This window comes from Pleurodeles waltl, chromosome 1_2, assembly GCF_031143425.1.
Source record: "Pleurodeles waltl isolate 20211129_DDA chromosome 1_2, aPleWal1.hap1.20221129, whole genome shotgun sequence".
In the NCBI taxonomy this organism is placed as follows: Eukaryota; Metazoa; Chordata; class Amphibia; order Caudata; family Salamandridae; genus Pleurodeles; species Pleurodeles waltl.
The window spans coordinates 93,088,448-93,114,690 of NC_090437.1; the positions used below are offsets into that span (position 1 = coordinate 93,088,448).

General features: G+C 44.2%; 1 protein-coding gene across 2 annotated transcripts in view; it reads right to left on the bottom strand.

Annotated features, from left to right (window-relative positions):
* Nucleotides 1-10,079, bottom strand: part of HOPX (HOP homeobox) — a 102,122-nt gene extending 92,043 nt beyond the window's left edge. Inside the window, exon 1 of one of the 2 annotated variants that reach the window (XM_069236618.1) lies at nt 9,892-10,079. The gene's annotated coding sequence lies outside the window, so the exon portion shown is untranslated. Of the gene's footprint in view, nt 1-9,680; nt 9,828-9,891 lie in introns of those variants that run through there. The other variant, XM_069236622.1, reaches the window with a different exon arrangement.
* Between the last annotated feature and the right edge of the window lie 16,164 nt (nt 10,080-26,243).

Below are 26,243 nucleotides of genomic sequence, written 5' to 3' on the forward strand. Positions count from 1 at the left end.
AAAATAACCATGATGGAGTTCAGATGGTGAATGAGCAATTAAGACAACTTTAAATTGCATTTTCAATTTACAGTGCATTCATATACAGATGTCAAATGTTAGGCTTTGTCTTTAGACGCGTGTGCACGGGAGGAGGCGGAGGCAGCAGCATCTTAAGGGCAGGAGCCCTTTAAATCTTTCACAGCGCTCCCGCCTCGCGGGAAGCGATTTGGCAGCGTGTGCACGGGAGGAGGCGGAGGCAGCAGCACCTTAAGGGCAGGAGCCCTTTAAATCTTTCACAGCGATCCCGCCTCGCGGGACGCGCCTGGGCCAAGGGCGGGCCCGTCCTTCGCCCGTCATCGACCGGAAGAGGCCGGGCTGGGCCCCCCCCTAATGTTTCTTCCTCCCGTTCTGCAGTAAATTCTTTTAAAGTTGATAAAAGGTGCCGTGGGAGACAGTCATCTATAATGGAGAAGAGAAAGATTAACTTGCAAAAGGGGGAAGGTGGGCCCAGCTCTCTCCAGTCCTCCATTACCAGCTATCTATCTTCTGTGATGGGGCCATTGAATCTGAACTAGAGCAAGTAGAAGAAAGGATTGGGGCTGTCCAAAGCACTGTTCAGCAGCCCCCTCTGGAACCTATTGTTCATATAAACACTAATTCAAGAACCGGGCCCTCACTACCGGCCCTGCCTTATAGTATTATAAAGTCAGGCCATGATTTACTTCTTCCCACAGATTTAAACAATTCTTCTACCCCATTTGCTATTTCACCTGTGGAAAGCTCCTGTTCTCAGGTTGACTCTCCTCCCCTGAACAAGAGGAATGCCGGGAAAAAGTCTAAAAATACTAAAAAGGCTTTGGGCCCTAAAAAGAGAACACCCATCCTTCCGGTTTTAAGTGCTAAAGACCCAGTTTCCCTGGTTTCCACCTGTGAATGTTTTCTGAGAAAGGATGCCCCTGAAGATTTCACAAGTGTTATTGATTCTATACTCAATTCTTTTTGTGCAACCTTAGAGGCGAAACTTATTACACTGATTACTAGAAAGCTCGATTGCTTTCGTAACGACGTGACCAGTACTTTATCTCATTTACTCAAGCCAGGTTTAGTAAGAACGGGAAAATCTCACAGCCAAGACCCGGCTCATCAAACCAACCCTCCATCTACCTTGTTACCTCATGGAGCAAGGAATCCCTTGCCCGATCTACAGGCCGTTTCTGGCCAAGGAAACTCAGCTGCCGATTCTGTACAGGGGCTGACCAGGGAGGTCTGTTCCTCTAGGTTGCATGTTACGGGTCATAATAAACCTACAAACTATGCAGATTCTTTACATTTACCCCCAGATTGCAATCCGTATGTTTTGGTTTTATCAAATGTTCCCCCTTTGGTGAGTTCCAAAATTGAAGATACCCAATCCCTAATCACGAAAGCTGGTCACTGGTTGAAATCCAATATTAAACCTAATTTTCATCATAATTACAAGATTCTTATGGCCCGCAGAGTGAGGAGGGTTGGATATTCAAAGAAAACTGAGGAAGGAGATTATGGGCCTGATTCTAACTTTGGAGGACGGTGTTAAACCGTCCCAAAAGTGGCGGATATACCACCTACCGTATTACGAGTTCCATAGGATATAATGGACTCGTAATACGGTAGGTGGTATATCCGCCACTTTTGGGACGGTTTAACACCGTCCTCCAAAGTTAGAATCAGGCCCTATGTTGTTTTAAGTTTTGCAAACTCTTGTTCAGTGGACTACTTTTTGACCAACTCCGATCAATGCAATAAGTCATGTAATAGGATCCAAATTCATCCTCTGTGTCAATTTTATGACCCCGTGCTCCTACCACCACGCTCTGCTACTAACCTAAGAACCCACATACCTGACCCAGCAAGGTCCCAATTGCAGGTAAATGTACCCACTAGCAATTGGTTTACGGCTCAATTATTTTGATGAGAACGATTGACAGACAGCCTCGGTCTACCCCTGCCCTATTAACATGGAGAGATCCATAGCTGGGAACGGATACAATGGATGTACTAGGGACGCAGGAAAATCTGCATCGGATTTGTCATCTCCTATAAATACCAGAGTTTTAACACCATGTCCTGGGTTTAGGCCACTAACTCTGCTTAGTTGGAATATAGCGGGGTTGCGGTCTAAAACTGACAACGTGGATTGGAGGAGCTTCATTTCTTCTTATGACATAATTTGTCTACAGGAGACCTGGTCTAAGGATACGCTCCCCCTGAATGGATTTACTTCTCTGTGTCAGCCGGCTATAACCTCCCCAATGGGGAGAGCACGTGGCGGCCTTTTAGTTCTCGTATCCTTACATCTCCCTCTATTAAACGTGTCCTTAATCTGGTCTTCCCCCCATTTTATGGTTGTTTTAGTATCTATTAGTGGACAAAAAGATATTCTGATTTAAAAAATGTATAATAATATTCCCCGGGGTTTGCTTATGGGACACCTGGAAGAGGCAGCAGACTTCATTGATTCATCAAATGTTTTACAGGATAGCGATCTTATTACACTATGGGTGGGCGATTTTAACACTCCTTTGTATAGCAAGGAACACACGGATATGTGTGCCTTCCCTGATGAGGGCAGACAGTCATCTATCCATTTTATTCACACTACTGAAGGAGATGCCCTAAACTATTTTATATGTAAGTTTGATCTAGTACACATTACAGAGAAACTGGCTGCTGATGCCTGTAATATACCAACCTTAACAGGGAACTCGAAGGGGACCATTATTGATTATATACTTATTGGTTCCTCTGATTATCATCTTATTCAAGAATTTAAGATCACGCCTCACTGCGCCAGTGACCATAATCCCCTCAGCATTAATCTGGATTTAAAAATTAACCAGGTTCCTAAGAACAAAAGTCTGAGAGCCAGTACTGTTTACAATCCAAATTGCGGTTTACGCTTAAAATGGGACAAAATAAATCCAAAATCTTTTAATCAGGAAATCGTAAGAAGTAGGTTTAACTCTATTAATAAGTGTCTATCTCAGCAGTTAGAACCTGATTGTATGGTCCATGAATTTGAATCTTTAAGTACTAATATCTCGCAAGCCTTGGTGGTGGACAGGCCCTTGAAGGGGCCAGTGGCCCATAGATGGTTTGATTCTGTGTGCTCTTCTGCTCATAAAAAACTTAAAGATGCTCTTAAAGCAGTTCCCCCTCCCACCAACTAGTTAAACTTGGACGAGCAGAGTATAAGGCTGCTCTTGAAAAAAGGAAATCAGAAATTAGGTCGAAATTAGGTCTAAGGCTTGGGATGAACTTCTGGCTGCCGCTGAGCTGAAGGACACCTCTAAATTTTGGAAGGTGATAAATCACCCTTACTTTTCAGATAACAACACTAAGGCCGATGATTGACTTATTGCAGAGGATGTATGGGTGACCCATTTTAGGAAAGTATTTAGCCCAGGAAATTATGATAATGATAACCTGTATACAGAAGATAATCCTACTGCATATTCCACTTTAGACTCTAACACCAAGGCCCTAGATATTACCTTTGATCTCTATGAGGTCTTATGCGCCATTAATCGGCTAAGGCAGGGAAAGGCTCCTGGCCCTGACGGGTCCCCGCTGATCTTTTCAAATCTGAAATTGACCTTTGGGGTCCTTTAGTTACAAATGTGTTGAATAGCGCGGTAAATAGTAATGTACCTATTTCATGGAAATCGGCTATCATTGTTCCCATCTTCAAAAAAGGAAACAGACAAGATCCTTCCTGTTATAGACAAATTTCTCTTATTGATTCAACGGCAAAGAGTTTAGGAAGTGTGACCTTTTCCCGGCTAGAAGATTGGGTGGCTGAGGCCCAGATTTTATCCCCAATTCAATTTGGTTTGAGACCCGGTGTAGGCACAGTTGAGCAAGTTTTAAATCTGATACTTAGTAAATACGTGACAGCCAAAAAAGAGTCTATTCATATGGCATTTATCGATCTAACTAGTGCTTTTGATATGGTTAATAGGTCAAAGCTATGGCAAATTCTGGGAGCTTTAGGTTGTGATACGTCCCTTTTGGAGCTTATTAAACGCCTACATACAGATTTAACGGTTTCAGTTCAGACAGGTTTATATGGTCAGAGAACTTCTTCTATTCCGTCAACAAGGGGCGTAAGACAGGGATGTATCTTAGCGCCATTTCTTTTTTTGATATATATCAATGGGCGTTACGATTCGCTGGTAAAACATGGAATGGATGTACCAAAGTTGGGCCAGAGACCGCTTCCAGTTTTATTATATGCTGATGATGATGCAGTTTTAATTGCCCGTACCGCAAATGGTTTACAGGGACTTTTGGATCTATTTTACAATTTTATGTGGAACCTTGATCTGAAAGTAAACTACCCCAAGACTTTTGTTATGACATGTGGCCCACGTAATACAAAGTCTAAACAATTTATTATGGGAGGACATACTTTAAACAAGGTAAACAACTTTTGTTATTTAGGTATGTATATGAGCTCCTCTCTGTCCTGGAAGACACACATTAATTTTAAGTTCCAACAGTTGACAAGGAACAATGAAGCGATTTTTCGCTTTACCAGCAAATTAGGTCACAGACCTCTTGCACAGATAAAAACACTTTATAACTCCAAGTGTGCTGCAGCAGTCTTATACGGGGCTGGAGTTTGGGGCTACAATAAAATACCCTCTCTCCAAAGTGCCGAAAACAAATTCCTGCGTAGACTACTGACGGTTCCAAAATGTATAGCAAACATCATCAGCCATGAGGAAACTGGTCAATGTTTTTTGGAGGACAGGGTCTCTATCGCTCCTCTACTGTTCTGGATTAGATGCTGGCTGAACCCTGCAGCAAAACTTGTTCAAGACTGTATCTCTGATTGCTTACAATTGGACAACTCAAATAGGATTCCCTGGCTTGTGTTTCTGCGAAACTCCTTTGAGAAGCTAGGGCTTAGGTACATGTTTGAAGAACCTCAATTGTTAACCACAAACTCTAGGTCTGTCTTGAAGTCAATTTATTTTGAGCACATATCAGAGCTGAGACTTTATAGCTCCCTGAATTTGAAATCTTTTGATCCTTATACCCGGATTATAACTGTCCCATATCTTGAACCTTATTTGATCTGGTTTTCAAGTTCTAAAAAATCTTCTCTCTTAACTTTTTTTAGATTTAATCTAATTAATTTCAAGGTAGCCTTTCCCGAACCATGTATCTGGAAAAAGGACCTACCACCCTGCCCTTGTGATTCTAAATCAAAGCAGAGCACCTCACATTTTTTTCTCCTTTGCTCTTTATATGCTGCTCCTAGAAAGGGTTTTATTTTACCCATTTTACGTCATCTTAGACCTATCCATTACAAGGAAGCTTTATTATATTTTCAGAGATTGCCAGATATCCAAATCTGTTATCATGTACTAAATGTTGTTACAGCTTCTTTAAGCATTAGGAAAAGGTCTACTTTATTTTAATCTCTATATGTTTGTGAGAGATTTTCTATTCCGTGACAATATTTGTAAACTTGTGTTTTTGCGATTCTTAATCATGTTTTAGTATATTTATTTGTTACATGTCAAGGGGTTTTAGGCCGGATGTTTACACAGTGCTTTTAGAACCTGTTTTACAGTTTTTAATCGTGTTTTATACTATTTACAGATTCGTAATATGTGTCTTTTGTATGCACTTTTATGGCAATTGCCGAATAAAGTTCTCTGAATGACTGACAAATTGCTGCTTATTCTTTTAACACGAAGATAGTTGTTTACTTTTTTTTCCCTCGAACTACAAAGTTTGAGGATTTTGTAATGTGAACTACCTGACAATTTTGCTGGGGTGCAGGGAGTGTGATATGAAAGACTGTAAGGTGACAATTTTCTTAACACAATAAAGTGGGAGACCTCCAAATGAACTGGACAAATAATGTAAAATATATTATCAATTATAAAAGTACAAATGAAGCACATTTTTTACAACTCTGGCGTGTGAAGGGAACAAAGATTTTAATAGGATCAAAATAAATCACCACATCTTACGTTGTGATGTGTCATTGACAAATATTTCCTGAAACTCGATTTCCACACATTTGCGTTTGTGTGCTATATAGTTTTATCAATAAAACTGCATGTCAGTGCAAATTTTGTGGCTATTTTAAAGGAAAATTTGCTATCTGTAAATTAGAGTTTCTTACCACGCCATGCATGCAGTGTACTCCAAAAAGCACGACTGGTCACATACCTCACCTTTGCCACTCGCCTGCTTTATGGGCATGGTTCATTTGATGTATTTGTTCTTTGTAAAAAGCCTAGCTTTTTTGGTGTCACTATTTCTTCACTGCTACATTGGCCGCAGCATCCCTACTTTGAAAACTGTTTCAGTAACACTGTCTTGCCAATACAGAAACTTCACTTAGATGCTATGGGGCTTATTTACAAGCCCTGTGGCGCAGGGCAGCACAGTAACCTTGCTGCGCCGCGCCACAGGGAAAGAGCAAAAAGGTGCTGTATTTACAAGATACAAGCAAACAAACACAAATGATGGACGGAATGCGGACTCAATCAAACATTCACTGCCAGTCACAGATCTGGGTTTAATCCATCAATTCTTTTGCTCCCCATGGCACCCCAGTTTGGACACAGCCATATGCAAATCAGTCTTGACCCTATTCCCCATGGGAACAGTCCAGCCCGAGCTGCCAGGCCAGGTCCTCCCTGGACCGGAAACAAGCGTCCTAGGACCGGTTTCAAAGTATCACCCTTCGTCAGCCGGGCTAGCTTGAATCCAGTGGCATAGTGAGCCCAGGACCCACGTCTGGGTATACCCGGTGCACTTATGGAGACAAAGACAAACAAACACAAATGATGGACGGAATGCGGAATCAAACAAACAAACATTCACCCCTAGTCACAGATCTGGGTTTAATCCATCAATTATTTTGCTCACCATGCCACCCCAGTTTGGACACTTGTATTTACAAGATACAGCACATTTCTGTCCTCTCCCCCTGCGTTGGTTCATAATGTGCTGCCTAGCAACAACACAGGCACCCTTGCAGCATGATGCAAGGATGCCTGCGTTGTGGACAGGATTGTTTCTGTGCAGGAAGGGAAACTTACTACACAAAAAGAATACATGGGGGGGGGGGTTTCCTCTATGCCTGCTGCATCACACAGAGGAGAAAACAAGGAGAAATAAAGATATTTCTCCTTGTTGTGCCTCCCCTGCGGAGGATTTTGACACATTCCCTAAGTTTACAGATTCTTGTAAATCTGTGTGTGTTTCAAAACCCATGGGTATTGTGTGTGAAAACCCACCGCAACTTCCAAGGAATACCTCCCTGAGACAGTGTAAGGCAATGCAGCGACTTGCGCTTCGTTGCCTTACACCATATCTACAAGGCCATGAAAAGCAGCGCAAAGTGGCTTTGCGTGGCCTTGTAGACATGGGCCTGCACTATGCGCCACCAGTGCGTCACAAAAAGTGATGCACTGGCGGCGCACAGGTCTTGTAGATAAGCCCCAATGTGTTTATATCTGTTGTTTAACTTTAAGCTCTCTTTCGTTTGGCAGATTTAGTTTTACAAAAGTGCCTTAAAGTTGGAAAGGGTCAGTGCCTTGAAAACTAGAGTTTTCGCCTCAATGGCTCGCAAGTCCCCTTGGTACACAGGCAAACCAGGCATTTGGACAATGCCATGGCCAAGCCTTCCTGGTAGCGACCACGGATACCTGCAACACTCCCTCAGCAACTGTTGTGCAGGCCCCGCCCCCTATATAGCTGTCTCCTTTGCAAAAACTGTCCTGTGAGCAACCACAAAATACACTTGATAGGAAAAAAGAGAAAAGCTGGAAAAACCTTTAAACAGATCCATAGAGGGTTAGGTTTGGAAAAGCAGTGCCTAATTTGAATCAGTGGTGGTCGGTGGGGTCCACCGCACACATTTTTTAGCACCAGTACTCATCAGACACTGAGTGACAGCAAGAAAGGGATAAACATACCCTGGAGAAAGAAGGGGGAAGAGAAAGAGAGAAAAACTGTCACAAAGGGAGAAAGCAGGAAACTGCAGGAGTGGGATAAATATGCAGGGACTGTCTGGAAGTGTAGTAAAGAGGCATGAGGTGGATTTAAAACTACGCATTTAGCGCCACAACGTTTAAAAGGACCAGTGTCAGGCTTCTGAGCAGAGCTTTGGGCACCGGCACTCTTTTTTAAAAAAATTTTTAACAAATTAAGGCCTGTGGATAAAGTATTTTTGAGTTAACAGCAGAGGTGTCTATGTAGGTACTTTCAATACCACACACAATCATCTATTGTTACAAGGAAGAAATGCCAGGATAACTTGTATCCTTGCATAACCCGACAAACACCTGTTTTTGCTTTCTATTTTTATTTTGTCTCTTCAGTGCGCTTATCTCCAATGGTGGCTTGTCAGTCATATGTAAAGGAGAACAGGCCCAGGAATCCGAGTGTAACCTTTAAATTATTTTTACGTGCGACAAACTTGTGCTTTACGATGCCACGTGAGCCTGTCAAATACACTGCCTGGATTCCAGTAGCTGGGCATGATGTCAGGGGCAGGGAATGCTGCATGGCCCTGCCTCACGGGACAGGGCGTCTTCCCTGCCCCACACATCCATGTCAGCAGGATGTGAACAGGTCAGCTAGCAAGAACTCATTACACGTACATTTACATATCTAGCCCAATGCTTAATTTTTGAAAGAATAAGTGGGAGGGGGGGGGCAAAATTTTGGGCAGAGGCCGGTGGCGACAACTATCTGTCTGGGCTGCCGAATACCAAGGCTGCCTAGTTGTGATTCTGCCTCCTTCATCCACCACACACACACTACCTGAGCCTTTATCTCACTCTTTCATGTTCTTTTTCATCCAGACTATCCCCCTTTATCACTGTTTAACGTATTTCTCTTTCTCCTTCTTTCCTACCTGCGTGTTTTTCACCTCCCTTGCTCCGGGTACAAAACCTGAGAAGAAAAATAAGGGCCTGATTACAACTTTGGCAGAGGGTGTTAATTCGTCCCAAATGTGACGGATATCCTACCCACCATATTACGAGTTCCATAGGATATAATGGACTCGTAATACCGCAGGTGGTATATCCGTCACATTTGGGATGGATTAACACCCTCCCAAAGTTGTAATCAGGCCCTAAGTGCCGGTCCCAAAAATGAGTGACTGTGGTCCTTACCTACACCCACCGGCTCAAATTAAGCACTGGCATAGACCAACGATGGCCTTTTTTGTCTAATTTTGCACTGTATGCGGATAACGCGCCCCTTTTTGTGAACAGCCACTCGCCCAAGAAAAACACTTTAGAAGTGAACGCCTCACACGAGAGACTGGAATACTACATATTTGGAAAACAATGAGTTTGTTTAGCATATGGGAACGCGTACGGCCTCCGCGCTAGCCGAAGTCAGGTTTTCTGTTTGCACAGGACCCGATGACAGCTTAAAACACACATTACACACCCATTCCACTCATACACAAAAACGCGGCACGCGGGGGTCTCCATTCGCTTTCAGAAACACGCTGAGCAGATATAATTGGATGTAACCGCCGCGGGGTGAATCCCAAGTGCAATGGTCCACGGTGGCAGCATCACTGATGCACAGGTATCGGTTTTCAGTCCCCCTCTCTGCGCACGCTGCCAGTGTCTCAGCTCTCACGTGCGCAGCCCTAAGCAGCTTACTGTCGCTCTGTCCTGACAGAGAGAGGGAGTCGCACCGCTCCAGCGAAGCGGTCGGGTCCCGCGTCTGAAGGCGACCCCACCAACCGGGCTCCCTGGACCGCCGCGGATCACCTTCGGCGTCGCTAAGCAGCCTGCAGCAGCGCACAAGGCTCCCAGCAGCCTCCCCGCCCCCTCTGCCCAGGTGGCCTTTGCTTCTGCGAAGCGTACTTACGGTGCTTCGGGCGCTGCTGACTGATCCTGTTTTCAATGAAGGTCCAAACGCCCAACGGCGGGTCATGTGATGGAAAGTGCTCGCCCTGCAGCGCAGCGTGCAGCAGTGTTTAAATAGCCGAACACTCCAGACGCTGCCGCCTCTGCTGTCAGCGTCCACTTTATGCTCCCAGCGTGAGCGGCACAGAGGGCGAGACGAGAAAACAATGACCTGAAAAACCGGCCCTGCTGCTGCCGGCGCAGGGTGATACCACAACAATACAGTCAGGATCCCGCCCGCTCGCTCGCATCACCAACCTTACAAGCAGAACATTGTGGCCCAAAAGTCATATACTATGACTTCTCCTTGCTCGTTGAGACGGCTTTTTGCATCTTTGCTAACTTCTCCCCACCACCACCATGCTTTAAAACTGCCTTTTCCACACGTAGCTCAGTGGAATTCTCTGCTATTGGGGCTATTCCTGCGGCCGCTCCCTGCGTGTTTGCTTTCTTATTTGTGTTTTCGCTGGTGATGAATAGGCACTGTAACTACAGAGAGTGGGTCAACGGTCAAATAGGATACAAAAGGCAGCTAAGATGAGCGGTTTCCCCATCTGAATACTTAAACTTCCGATTGTGAAAGGCTCTTGAAGACGAGGCGTGTTGCCTCTGCCGCACGCGTGTTGGTGGTGGCCGCGCGCCAGGATGGACGCCTTGCTGATTGTTAATTTAACTCCGAGCATGTTTCTCTTCAGATGGGAAATGCAATAAAAAAGGATTACAAGAGGAGGGCGAGGCGAACCCGATGTTTTTCAAATTGTCTTCTAGCAGACGATGAAGAGCTCACTTACCTCAATTTTTCCAACGCATTCTGCCATGCGTTTTAAAAGTGTGAAAAAACTGTCATAAATATCTGTTACATTCAATTCCAGAAAGACCGTGAGGGAGTTGGTATTGGTGATGACCAGTGACACTCCTCAAGGAGACCAGTTTACAATTTCACAAGATTGCAATACTTCCAGTACAATTTCACAAGATTGCAATACTTCCAGTGAATGTAATGTTCCTAGAGGCCAAGTAATAAAGCTTTTAGTTACTGGTAAACTTCAATACTCATCCCAACTACTGGTACCAGCTCGTCGAGCGTGCAATGAAAGAGTCAAGTCTCTCTCACAGCTAATGGACAAATAAGTTTTATTGAAAAGAAGCCATGCCTGGCTCTTCTTGTCATCATACGATAGCCTTGTCTCACAGTCTTACCTGGGAGTAGCAGTCATTCCACGGATTAAAGCAGCTGTCATGAAATACCGAATGGGCTGTCTTCCAACATATGTCCATCACCCCAGGTGGATGCAAGGTAACATGACGGGCACCTGTTGGCTCTGTGGGCTGGCTCCGGAAACACTGATCCATCAGATATGCTTCTGCAAAAGTACTATGATGGACTGCAAAAAGCTCTTACGGACCAGTATTGCTTCAAAGGGGACTGTGTAGGTGCAGGCCAGCGATTTTGTCCGGGTTCAAAGGGGACGATGTGCAGCTTAGCTGCAGGCTGGTGATTTTTTTGGACAAATTTAGGAGCTAGCTCCTGGAGACCGAGAGCTTAGGGCATGCGCGCACAATTAGTCAGCAAGCAATTCTGTAATACTGTAGGAAAGTACCATCTTGCCTGGCATGTTACCCCCATTTTTACATGTATGTCAGTTTGTTTTTGCCTGTCTCACTGGGATCCTGCTAGCCAGGACCCCAGTGCTCATAGTTTGTGGCCTAAATGTGTATACCTGTGTAGTGACTAACTGTGTCACTGAGGCTCTGCTAACCAGAACCTCAGTGCTTATGCTCTCTCTGCCTTTGAATTTGTCACTTTAGGCTAGTGATCACTTTTACCAATTTTCAATTGGCACACTGGAACACCCTTATAGTTCCCAAAGTATTGGGGTTCCAGGAGATATGGGCTGCAACATTTATTTTGCCACCCATAGGGAGCTCAGACAAACCTTTACATAGGACTGCCACTGCAGCCTGAGTGACATAACACACGTTATTTCACAGCCATTTTCACTGCACTTAAGTAACTTATAAATCATCTATATGTATAACCTTCACTTGCTGAAGGTTGGGTGCAAAGTTACTAAGTGTGAGGGCACCCTTGCACTAGCAAAGGTGCCCCCACATAGTTCAGGGCCAATTACCGGGACTTTGTGAGTGTGGGGACACCATTACACGAGTGCACTACATATAGGTCAATACCTATGTGTAGCTTCACAATGGTAACTCCGAACATGACCATGTAACATGTCTAAGATCATGGAATTGTCCCCACCCCATGCCAAATCTGATATTGGGGAGCCAGTTCCATGCATCCCCGGGGCTCCACTATGGACCCCAGGTACTGCCAAACCAGCTCTCTGGGGTTTTCTCTGCAGCTACCGCTGCTGCCACCCCACAGACACGGTTCTGCCCTCCTGAGGTCTGGGCAGGGTTTCTTCTGAGAGAGGGTGTTATACCTTCTCCCTTTGGAAATTGGTGTTAAAGGCTGGGGAAACGAAGGTTTTACATTTATTAGCGCATAAACGTAGTGCCGCAATAATCAAGTGTGACTTTAACCGAACTAATAAAGATTGTACGGGGACAAATGTGCCCTCAGAGTAGTTCGCCAACATTTATAAGCGTGCTTTATATAACGTGATGTATTAGAATTGTACTAATCTGACATAACCGTAAACGTGTGCCATGATTTGCTTGTTTGAAATGTTTTAACTTAGCATAACTTTAGTGGAGGCTTCGGCCTAGTTGCCTTGTCTCACGGTTTAGATGCTCGTGTTTTTCTAATGTGCTAATAAAACGTGTATTCTTGCTTGAAGCTGTACTTTTCCAGTGAGATCGGTTCACATGCTTATCTTTAAGGTTTCGTGCCAGCCTGGCATCTTCTTCTTTGCTCCAAGGTCAATCTGCAGGTGCAGACAATGGAAGCTCTGAAAGTGAGTTAATTGGTAAAATATGTTGCAACTTACGTTCCCGACTCCAAGGATAATGTATGCCTAGGTAGAAGCTTGTGAATTGTTGTTTTTGATTGGACAATTTGAAGCCAACCTATGAACCCTCCAATGGAAGACCCTACTGGATTTGAACTGTTGTTTATTTAAACCTGGTGCACAAGAAGAAAGCGGCCATTACCCATTGCACCCATTGAGGACATTATTGCCCATTGCAGCCATTATGGCCCATCTTGCCGACCTCGTCATTTTGCCATCTTCTACGATGCCAATTGATGTTCGACGCCATTTTGAATGAGACTTTGATGCTTTCTCTAATCGAGAGAAAGAGACTTTAAGTAATTCTCGCCCTAGAGACTTTAACTTCGATTTGCCCCTTTGCATAAAGTAGTAGTTTTGTCCTTTTATCTTGCCGCTGTGAGGCAATTGCCCCGTCCACCCTGCCCCCTTTGCCCCCGTCCCATGCTGATCGAAACCGGTACCTGTGAGACGAAGACTTCCTTGAATGCTGATTGAATTTGGTAAATATGAAAGGAAAATGTACAATTGCATTGTGTTTCTTTTTAGGTAACCAACTGCTGATTTTTGATAAGAGCCCTAGTTAGGAGTTTTCCAAATCAATGTTGCTAAATTGTTTTTTGCATGAAATCCCACATGCAGATGCTAATTTGAGGTTAGATGAGGATTCATTTGTCGCACGATGCAATTTGAGACCTTGTTATGCTGACTAATGTATGCAATTAGCCCATTACAGATTATAGTTTTAGTGGTTTGCGTTGCTATCATCGAATGCATTGTTATTCAAATGCTGCATAGATTGCATCTTTTTCGCCGTTATGGACAGCTATTAATGTTCATTTACATATATCATTTGGTGTTGAGACACATTTATATCGTGCTAGCTTTGTTAATATAGGGAAATAAATTCATTAACTTTGAATAAACTGGTGTGGTTATTCATGGCTGGAAGGTCATGGTTTGCCGAAATGTTTTCTGGATTAATTGTGAAGTGTTATGTTGATCAGGGCATTGCTTATGTTCGTTATTGATTATTGATTTGATGAAATTGACTAATCTCGGGTGAAGAGAGCCCCACTTGGTCAAAAGATTCATCGACCCAAGAGCGTCCAAATACAGGTAATTTATTAGGACGGAACGCTCTATCAGTAGATGGTAGCAGAGGACGGTTTCGCCGTTTGGGACCCCACTCGAGAGGTAACGGTTTCGCCCTTTGGGACCCCACTCGAGAGGTAACGGTTTCGCCCTTTGGGACCCCACTCGAGAGGTAACGGTTTCGCCCTTTGGGACCTCACTCGAGAGGTAACGGTTGCGCTCTTTGAGACCCCACTCGAGAGGTATATGGTGTTGAATTAGATTTTTCTTGGGTAAAACAGATTGAGAGAATGATGATGCCCTAAGTCCCCCGCGACTTTCCCGGGATCTCGGAGCTTGCGAATGGAGAGAATGGAGGTGTGAAATCGGCGTTGGCGGTACTAGTGACGGTATGAGTGAAGTCAGGATTTTGCGCTTGCACAGCTTATTGCCGCAGATTGTTTGAAAAGGTTGCGAGGATTTTAGAGAATAGCGGAGGTGCGACTCCGAGTGTGAGAGTAGGGAAGTCGTCGAACTTCATGTGCATGTGGCGCTTTGTGCAGAAAAAGGTCCACGTGGTTGTTGTTGTTGAGACGGGCCCTGCGAGGTCAAGAGACTCCGGAGTATGTTGAAAAGTGTATGAGACACTTGTTTTATGTTGTGGTCTGGTCGGTTTAATACGTTGACCGGGCGTGGTCAACGAGTCGGTACGTGTGTTAAGGGAGTGGAAGAAAACTTCGACTTCGGGCTTTGACAAATTCTAAGTGCACTAGAATAGATCACTGACAAGTTGAGAGCAGAATCTGCGGGTCAGATTTTGCTTGCGAAAGTGGGGACCGAGAAAGATGGAATAACTGCCGAGGCTAGTGAAAAATCCCTAAGGTCCTGAAGCGATTGTGTTACCCTTCCTGTAGTAAACCGACAGATCTGTTTTATTATTATTTGGTTGCTCGCGATACATGCCAGAAGTTGTTACGAGAGGAGCTGAGTGAAGGAGGACTAGCCGCGAGGCTTTGTCAGCCGCAGAGTGTGTGAGTGTGACGTCACTAGGAGCCGCGCTGGGATAGGTTGGTTGCAGAGAAGGGTCACGCACGGATTGGACGCAGTCCGTGGGGCTCGATTGGAAGGGGAAAGGCAAGCGAAGAGTATTCCGGGAATTAAAGTCACTTATTGATTACAAATTTTGTGAAATAAAAGACGAGAAAATGAAATGTTTGAAAGCATTAAAGAGTGCGATGAAGGGGGAGTCTTACATTAAAGCGAGCGTAGGAGAGGAGACGCCACCCGAAGGTACACCAGCTTACATTGTAATGGAGGAAAGGGGGGTAGCTCCGTGCCTTTGGCTAAAGCAATGGGACAAGCTGACAGAGAGACATGGGAGCGTAGCGTTCCCGATCCATGGGACATTCAATATAAGGATCCTAGAGAATTTGAGATTCGCGATGTACGACATGAAGGTACCTCCAAGGCCAGCACAGTTTGAGGCTCTAGCGATTTGGGAACTAATGGCTAGACAGCAACAGCAAAAGAAGTTCGAGACCAGGATAAGAAAGGTAGAAAAGACACTAGCGGACGCTAGGTGGGATAATGCACAGAAGGTGTGGAGGTCAGATATATTGCAGGGGATAAAATTGTTTCCCGCAATTGCTAAGGAAGAAGAGGCGACAGGCAAGAAAGCTACCTGTAAGACAAACAGGAGGTGTTCCAAAGATAGAGAGGACGAGGAAAAGTTAAGGAGAGAAGACGAGTCGGAGGATGAGGAGTTCATCATGCAATTGCTGAACGACCGTCCACCACCTTATGTAGAGAGTGAACAAGGTCCAAGTACCAGTTCTGCCCCTCCGGCACCGGTACAGAATAATGAAACTCCGAATTCAGAAACGCCATCGGGATCTAAGGACCCGAGTTTACTGTTCACCCCGCAGATACCGCAGGTTAGGAGAATATATCCAGATGTGCCTATATTGAAAACAGCAGAAAATTATCAGCCGCAGGTCCCAAGGTACTACAGCAGTGACAACAGTACGGGAATGATTCTAGATCCAACCGTAATGGGAGTACAGAATGGTCGCAACCCAACATTGGCACAAGCTGAATCAACCCAGTTTTTGATGCCTCAAAAGCAGATGCAGGGGGGAACCGCACATGCTCAGATGACGGGGAGTCAGACGGGCATGCCGGCAATGATGACCCATAGTGTGGGAATGAACATGCCTCAGAACCTGGGGAATGGACAGAACCCAGATGCGATATCCCTACCCATTACTGTAGGTCCACCGGTACCTTTGTACATTCAGCCTAACTCAGGTATGAGCGGTCAAGGATCAGTGGTGCAGAATGGGACGGAAAGGAGGTGCATAGAAAACACTCCAGAGACAACTCCGATAGCGGCTCAGCCAACTGGATCTGGGTCCTTGATGGAGTTTAGTCCCATATGTGCTCAGTCAACAGTGGTGAGGTCGAGTCCCCCACTGATGATACCGCTATCATCGAACACTGAAAAGTTGCCGCAACCATCAATGGCAGTCGATGTGAATGCTACACTGATGGGGTTGAATGCGCAACAGCTAACACAGTGGTTCAACAGCCTGAATTCCACACAAAGCTCAGCCAGTGGGAAGGGAGAAGACTATCTGAATAGGGTAAGGTTGAACATGGAAGCAGAAGAATTGGTCGAAGGGACTATGGGTTTGAATAGGTTAGAGTCCTACTCGGAAGAAGAGCTGAGGTATCTATGTCCCAGGATTACGAGAGAAGTGAACAAGGTACATAGGAGGTTGCAAGAAATAGCTGACAAAAACGGGGTTGAGATAGACAAGACAAAACACTTGAGCAGGAGCTATAGATTGGATTTCGGGACCACAGACTTTGAACACATGAGGTCAGCAGGCATGAAAACGCACCTTAGAGAATTGCTGAAGAGTGCACAAGTGTGGAGGTGCTTAGACAAATGGGAAAGCAGATGGGCAAAGAAAAAGGAAAAGAGGAAAGACAGTGTCCCAGAGCACAATGAGAAAAGATCACAGAGTAGTGATGCAATAACCATGTTACCAATGAGGGAGACAGCAGGGGGAAAATTAATACATGTACCGTGGCACAGAAGCGACATTCAGTCTTTTACGGATGATTTTCCCAAACTGAGAGAGAAACCGATTGAATGGTATCAACAGACTGATAGGTTTGTGAAGCTTGCAAAATGTCTTTGGGAAGACCTGAACACCCTCTTTGAGATTGTGGTTCCGGCAGATTTGTGGGAAGACTGCAAAAGGGCTGTAGGTTGGCCGACAAGTGAACCAGAGAGAGACAGGGATACGGGTGCACCATCACCTATGGTAATGAGCTTGTACTATAAGGTGATTGAGCATTTGAAGACGAAGGTTGCCGCGAAAAATGTGGATTGGCAGAAGATTGATCGAACTGCCCAAGAGGCTAAAGAGTCGATTCATGGTTACTATGAGAGGTTGTTGAAGGCGTTCAAGAACTACAGTGGCACGGAAACAATAGAGGCGAAGGACATGCTTCATTTTGTGTTTAGATTTGTGGAAGGGCTGAGACCAGAGATAAGTCAGATGATAAAGACGCATTTGATTTGTTGGCAGTCGAAACCTATTGATGAGGTGTTGAATTATGCGAAATACTGTAGCGACGAAATTGAAGTGAAACAGAAAAGGTTGAAAGAGAAAGTGATGGTGATGCAACTTAGAGCAGCTCAGACAGGGTTGCAAGGGTTGCAAGGGTTCCCACAGCAGATACCACAGCCGCAGCCGCAGGGAAATATGGTGTTTCAGCCACAGGCGAGAGGCAGAGGCAGAGGAGGCTTTGGGAGTAATGGTCCGGATTTGAACACTGTTGCGATTCCGAATGGTGTGCAGGCAATGAAAAGGGTGATGCCGTGTCACGTGTGCGGAATCGTCGGGCATTGGAAACGCGAGTGCCCGATGGTGGTTCAGGAAGGTGCAGGTGTTGGTCAGCAAAACAATGATGTCAATGCATTCCAGACAATGAGGGGACCGAAAATGAGAGGTCCAAACCCAAATTTTCAGACCATAAATCAGCTGCAGGGATTACAGCCCATGCAGCCGCAGCAGATGCAGATGCCCCGTATGCAGATGACGCAAATGCAGCCAATGCAACAGCAGTTTCCAATGGTACCTAATCAGCAAATGCAAATACCCTTGGCACCAGTGAGTCAACAGCAAGTGATGGTTCCTCCACAGGTCTCGGGTCAGGTGATGAGTACAAATGGCACAGTACAACAGTTCCCACTACACAGTGAGAATGGAATAAACAATGTATGGGAGAGTGAAAGTTCCGATGAGGAGGGAAATTGTGTGCTTGCAGCATCCTTGGAAGTTGATCAAAAGGGTCCATATGTGGAGGGAAGAGTTATGGGTCATCGTGTTTCATTCTTGGTTGACACAGGAGCCACACGTTCAACTGTTAGGAGCATTGAAGTACCAAATTTGCCACTCTCAGGGAGAACAGTTCAAGTAGTGGGAGTAGCAAACAGGCACCTGACGAACCCAATCACAGATCCAGTACAAGTCAGAATTGGTAACTATCAAGGGTTACATAATTTTGTGGTATGTGACTCAACCCCGATAGCACTGTTAGGGAGAGACCTATTGTGCAAATTGGGATGTTCGATTATGTGTTCGAACGATGGAATTAGAATTCAGACGAGCAGTGATGGGGAAGAAGAGGACAGTGTAGAAGGGGATGAGATGGAAACTGTCGATGAAGAATATCCTCTGATTAACCTTTGTCCGATGATAACTGAAGAAGATATTCCAGCTGAATTACGGGAAACAGTCGGAAAGGAAGTGTGGGATATGACAGGAAAAGAGGTGGGATTGGTGAAAGGAGTGGAACCAGTGAAAGTGACCGTAAAACCCAATGTAACCTTTCCCCAGACCCCACAATACCACATGGCACAAGACACCCTCATGAAAGTTGCCCAACTCATTGACGAGTTTGTAAAACAGGGAGTATTGAAAGAAGTGTTAAGCAGTCCATGTAATTCACCAATCATGGGACTAATAAAGCCGAGTGGAAAGGTCCGAATCGTGCAGGACTTGAGGAAAATAAATGACATCATAATTAAATGCTGCCCTGTAGTACCGAATCCAGCTGTGATAATGTTTCAAGTCCCTTGCGATGCCGAGTGGTTCTCAGTCATCGACTTGTCACAAGCATTCTTTTCGGTGCCTCTTCATGAGGACAGCCAATTTCTCTTTTGTTTCAAATTCTTAGACAGAGTTTACAGTTGGTGTCGAATTCCTCAAGGGTTTTCTGAGTCACCGTCAATTTTCAATCAGATTCTAAAGAAAGACTTGGAAGCGTTAGAATTGCCATTCGAGTCAACCCTAGTACAGTACATTGATGACTTACTGATTGCATCTAAGACAGAAAGTGGCTGCACAGCCGACACCATTGCTCTACTGAACCATTTGGGAAGGAATGGACACAAGGTGTCTCCTTCAAAGTTGCAGTTCTGTCAGAAGAAAGTGAAATACTTGGGTCATCAAATAGAGAAAGGGTCACGGAGAATAATGAAGGAAAGAATAACAAGTGTACTTCAAATGAGTCCACCAAAGACGAGGAGGGAGGTGAGGAAGTTTTTGGGGATGGTGAGCTACTGTCGCCAGTGGATTCCCAACTTCTCAACTCTAGCAAAGCCTTTACTGAAACTGACCCAGAAGGATGCCTTGGATGAAATTGAGCTGAAAGGAGATGAGATGGATGCTTTTATTGAATTGAAAGAATGCATGTGCAGGGCCCCAGCTTTAGGTATGCCTGATTACACAAAGCCTTTCACATTGTTTTGTCATGAACGTGATGCATGTTCTTTGTCTGTCTTGACCCAAGCCCATGGTGGCATAAACAGACCAGTAGCGTATTTTTCAGCTACTTTGGATCCGGTCGCAGCAGCACTGCCAGGGTGTTTGCGTGCCGTAGCAGCAGTTGGTATCAGCCTCACTCAGAGTGAAGGAATAGTGATGGGACACCCATTAACAGTCATGGTCCCTCACTCAGTTGAGATACTTTTGACCCGCTCCTGAACGCAACACATGACTGGAGCAAGACTCACAAGGTATGAAACAATAATTCTGGGCTCACCGAATGTGCAGCTGAAAAGGTGCACTACGTTGAATCCAGCAACCTTGCTTCCCGGTGAAAATGCTGAAATTGAGAATGCTGAAGACGTCGAGCACGACTGCCTTCAGGTGACTGAATTTTGCACAAAACCCCGACCTGACATCAAGGATACTAAGCTTGATGAAAATGACCAAATTGTTTTTGTTGATGGGTCACGTTTAAGAGATGCATTGGGAATATTGAAAGCAGGATATGCTGTATGTACTGTAACAGGTGTCTTGGAAGCGTCCTGGCTTCAAGGAGTCTATTCCGCACAAGTAGCAGAGCTTGTAGCCCTTACAAGAGCATGCCAACTGTCTACATTGATGAAGGTTACCATTTACACTGACAGTCAGTACGGGTTTGGAATTGTGCACGACTTTGGGCAACTATGGTCACAGAGAGGTTTCCTGACCTCTTCAGGGTCCCCAGTGAAAAACGGGGAGAGAATAAGGGAATTGTTACACGCCATTCAGATGCCAGCCGAAATTGCAGTGGTAAAGTGTAGTGCTCATACAAAAGGACAGGACTATGTTTCCCTGGGAAATGCTTATGCGGATCAGGTCGCAAGATTTTGTGCCTTGAACTGTATATTGCTCAGGGATGAATGGAATTTGATAAGTGAGCCAGAGCTCGAACCAGCTGAAGCATTTGCCTTGAAGGTCGTGGATACAATGGATGAACTAAAAGCATTACAGAATAGCGTCAGGGAGGATGAAAGAGTTTCCTGGATTAAGTCACAATGTACAAGGAGACCAGATGAGTTTTGGGTTTCAAATGAAGGAAAATTTGTTTTACCAAATAGTCTCTTATCGCAGCTAGCGCGGTTCTATCATGGGCAGGCTCACCTAGGGAGAGATGCCATGATAAGATTGTTCAAAACTGACCCCCAGATTCCGTCAAGTTGCAGAAGCAGTTTGCCATCGTTGTGTCATTTGTCAACAGATGAACCCAGGAAAGGGAACGGTTGTGAACGTGAGCCACATTGGCAGGGCGGGTGGCCCGTTCAGCAGAATGCAGATGGACTTTATTGAGATGCCTGTGCATGGAGGTCTGAAGTATGTGTTGGTGATTGTGTGCATTTTTAGTCACTGGATTGAAGCATACCCCACACGTAGAAATGACAGCCTTACAGTTGCAAAACTATTGTTGAGGGAGTTGATACCACGTTTCGGATTCCCGATCTCTTTAGAATCAGATAGAGGAAGTCACTTCAATAACGAGGTGATAAAGTTACTTTGCGCAGCGCTGAACATTGAGCAAAAACTGCATTGTAGCTATCGCCCTGAAGCCTCAGGACTGGTGGAACAAATGAATGGTACACTGAAATCAAGAATGGCGAAAATATGTGCATCGACAAATTTGAAATGGCCTGACGCATTGCCTTTGGTGTTAATGTCAATGAGAAACACCCCTGACAGAAAGACTGGATTGTCCCCGCACGAAATACTCATGGGCAGGGCCATGAGACTTCCTGCAGTTCCCGCAAACGCGCTTTTGAATATTACAGATGATATGGTGTTAGACTACTGCAAAGGTCTGGCTGACGTGGTTCGCTCTTTCTCTCACCAGGTGGAAGCAACCACCTTGTCACCGATTCAAGGTCCAGGACACACACTGAAAGCAGGTGACTGGGTCGTGATAAAGAAGCACGTGAGGAAGTCGTGTCTGGAACCCCATTGGAAAGGCCCTTTCCAAGGGATCCTGACGACCACTACCGCTGTGAAGTGTGCGGGAGTTCCCAACTGGATCCACGCCAGTCATACAAAGAAAGTGTTGTGTCCCACAGATGAGGAAGTTGAAGCGCTGAAACTGCCAGTACCTGATAACAAAGTGCCGAGCGCTGAGACAGAGCAAAACAGAACTAGAAGCGAACAGGCAGAAATAGAGGAGAGAGAAATATTCTCTGAGGACGAAACAACCGATTCACTTGGGGAAGACCAAGGAGAAACCTCAGACAGCGACGAAGCAGCTGAAAGTGACAAAGAGCCTGAAGAAATTAACGGTGACAAAGGGCTCGAAAGAGGTGAAGAAGCAGGAGAGCCTAATCAGAGAAGGGCTTTCCCAGAAGCAGACGGTACAGAAAAAGAAAAGGAAAACCTGATTGACTCCCCAGAAGGAGGGGACAAGGCAGAACAGAACGAAACTGTTCAAACTTCTTCAGAAGAGATCGCAGGTCCATCAAGTGGACACAGTGCAAAGAGAAGACCAAGTATATCATCAGTAAAACTAAGAACTAGAGAAACGTTGAATGACGGTGAAGGGCCAAGAGTGAAAGAGAAAAGAAAGGAAGTGTCTGTCGTGATACCAACATCAAGTGAAGAAAAAGACTTGGCCAAAGAGGAAAGTACCAGTGAGGCAGAATCAAAGAGAGATGCAAAATTGAAAAGGAAAAGGATACCAAACAGGAGATATTCCGGTCCAGAATGGGCATATGTAGTCAATGACGATTGGACCGACGAATTTGTATCTCTTAGCCTCGAGAACGAAGAAGAAGAGATACCAATAGAAAAGAAAAGTTTTATGGACACTATTGACTGAAAGACTGATAAATGACATTGCTTGCTATAATCTAACGTGATACAACCAGCTGAGACATTGCTAAACCGGATGAGACATTTGCTAACTTGATAAGACTTTGATAACCTGATTGACTCTTAAACCCGATTTGAGACAACGTTGCTAACTGATAAAAGACTGAGTTATTGCCGAATTGAGACAAATGCTGCTAACCGATAAGTGACTGGGCTCCTGAAGAAAACTGTGTGAACATTGCGCTCGTTCAGCTTTGTAACTAATTGCTAAATCGTTTCTTTATAAGTGCTTCTAGCTCTCTGATTCTATACAGATCATGACTAAGTACGCTACACAAAACAGTAGAGTGAAATATTGTAAATATGCGTGTATAGGCTTGATAACTGCATGTGTACTAATAATAATGGCAATAGTGCTTGCAACGCGTGGTAAGGGTGAGAATGAGAAAATTGATGCTTCTACTTCTGCTCCTGTTACTGTCACTGAACTAACCGCATTGAAAAGACTAGAATTAGATGAGAGACACGTGCATGATAAGAAGGAACTTTCGTATAATGTTTTCTATCGCCTGCTAACAGAATATGTTGAGACTATGGATGCGAAAGATTGTTATGTGTGTACACAGATACCGACATTGGTAACGGAAGGGGTGACTTATCACCACATGCCTCTTACATATGGGATTACATGTAGTTTAGTAACTTCTAGATTTTATGGTCAAACTAACATACAGTATTTTTACTCAAATTATGATGTTACCTTTGCATATGTTCCTATAATAACGTAACTAAGCCAGATTGCTAAAGATTGGGATGCTAAAATAATGAGGGAATTTTTCGAGCCAATGCAACCTTTTGAAACAGCTCACGCTCATAGGGAAAACCTTACCTGCTCGCTCTCTGCAGTAGAAATAAGCTTTTTAGATCGCACAGATGATAGAAGGGCACAAATGAATGCGAAATTAGAAAAAGAGCTAAGTAAGAGGACTTCAGTAGATAATTATGCTTTTGCCGCAATAAAAACACAAGGAAAAATAGCTTTAGACGCTTGGCATGTAGGGAAATTTTGTATATATCGTGGTGAATCTTATTATGATAACATTTTCGTGGGAGCGAGTGAATGTAAACATACGTTTATCTTTAAGGCCAAATGGACATTCATGCTGAACGGACTTGACCCTGTCATACCTGGTGTATATTACATTTGCGGGCATAATGCCTATTATCGTCTTCCAAAGGGATGGTGGGGGAGATGTTATTTGGGTATAGTGTTCCCAAAGGTTTATCAACTGGATGACCTATCGGTGATTCCAAAGACGCCTGGATCTCATCGTATCCAGAAAAGAGAGACCGCAGCTGCTGTGGTAGGAGATATATTTGGAGCCATGATTCCTTCATTGGGAGTTGTGTTGAATTCCATCAAAATAAGAAAGTTGTCTACTATAGTGGATAACATGTTGACAAAGTTTTCAGGTGCTATAATCCTGATGGATGCTGAACTTGCAGCAGAAAGAGCTATGACTCTTCAAAACAGGCTTGCCCTAGACATTCTTTTAGCAAAGGATGGCGGCGTTTGCAAAATGCTTGGTGCGCGTCACTGTTGCACGTATATACCAGACAACAGTGTGAAAATTAAAACAATGCTTGCAAATCTAACAAAAGAGAGTGCAGACTTGAAGGAATTGAAAGAACCAGGAGTTTGGGAGAAGGTTGGAAAGGGAGTTGCTTCAGTGGGAAATTGGCTTGGTGGCATTTGGAATGGAATATTACTAAAAATAATACAGGGAATACTAATAGTACTAATTTGCATCTTTGGGATTTGGGGAATAAAGAGGGGAATACTAATGATCATGGCAAGAATTAAAAGAAGGAAGGAAGAGAAAATAATGAAAAGAATGGCAGAAGAATACAAGGCAAGAACAAGGGGAACTAAAAGGCAAAGAGAACTGACAGAATTTTAATGGAATAAAATTTGTGGGAATGGTTTTGTGTGATGACAAATAGTCATCAGAGGAGGGATTGATGACGCAGAAACGAAGGTTTTACATTTATTAGCACATAAACGTAGTGCCGCAATAATCAAGTGTGACTTTAACCGAACTAATAAAGATTGTACGGGGACAAATGTGCCCTCAGAGTAGTTCGCCAACATTTATAAGCGTGCTTTATATAACGTGATGTATTAGAATTGTACTAATCTGACATAACCGTAAACGTGTGCCATGATTTGCTTGTTTGAAATGTTTTAACTTAGCATAACTTTAGTGGAGGCTTCGGCCTAGTTGCCTTGTCTCACGGTTTAGATGCTCGTGTTTTTCTAATGTGCTAATAAAACGTGTATTCTTGCTTGAAGCTGTACTTTTCCAGTGAGATCGGTTCACATGCTTATCTTTAAGGTTTCGTGCCAGCCTGGCATCTTCTTCTTTGCTCCAAGGTCAATCTGCAGGTGCAGACAATGGAAGCTCTGAAAGTGAGTTAATTGGTAAAATATGTTGCAACTTACGTTCCCGACTCCAAGGATAATGTATGCCTAGGTAGAAGCTTGTGAATTGTTGTTTTTGATTGGACAATTTGAAGCCAACCTATGAACCCTCCAATGGAAGACCCTACTGGATTTGAACTGTTGTTTATTTAAACCTGGTGCACAAGAAGAAAGCGGCCATTACCCATTGCACCCATTGAGGACATTATTGCCCATTGCAGCCATTATGGCCCATCTTGCCGACCTCGTCATTTTGCCATCTTCTACGATGCCAATTGATGTTCGACGCCATTTTGAATGAGACTTTGATGCTTTCTCTAATCGAGAGAAAGAGACTTTAAGTAATTCTCGCCCTAGAGACTTTAACTTCGATTTGCCCCTTTGCATAAAGTAGTAGTTTTGTCCTTTTATCTTGCCGCTGTGAGGCAATTGCCCCGTCCACCCTGCCCCCTTTGCCCCCGTCCCATGCTGATCGAAACCGGTACCTGTGAGACGAAGACTTCCTTGAATGCTGATTGAATTTGGTAAATATGAAAGGAAAATGTACAATTGCATTGTGTTTCTTTTTAGGTAACCAACTGCTGATTTTTTATAAGAGCCCTAGTTAGGAGTTTTCCAAATCAATGTTGCTAAATTGTTTTTTGCATGAAATCCCACATGCAGATGCTAATTTGAGGTTAGATGAGGATTCATTTGTCGCACGATGCAATTTGAGACCTTGTTATGCTGACTAATGTATGCAATTAGCCCATTACAGATTATAGTTTTAGTGGTTTGCGTTGCTATCATCGAATGCATTGTTATTCAAATGCTGCATAGATTGCATCTTTTTCGCCGTTATGGACAGCTATTAATGTTCATTTACATATATCATTTGGTGTTGAGACACATTTATATCGTGCTAGCTTTGTTAATATAGGGAAATAAATTCATTAACTTTGAATAAACTGGTGTGGTTATTCATGGCCGGAAGGTCATGGTTTGCCAAAATGTTTTCTGGATTAATTGTGAAGTGTTATGTTGATCAGGGCATTGCTTATGTTCGTTATTGATTATTGATTTGATTAAATTGACTAATCTCGGGTGAAGAGAGCCCCACTTGGTCAAAAGATTCATCGACCCAAGAGCGTCC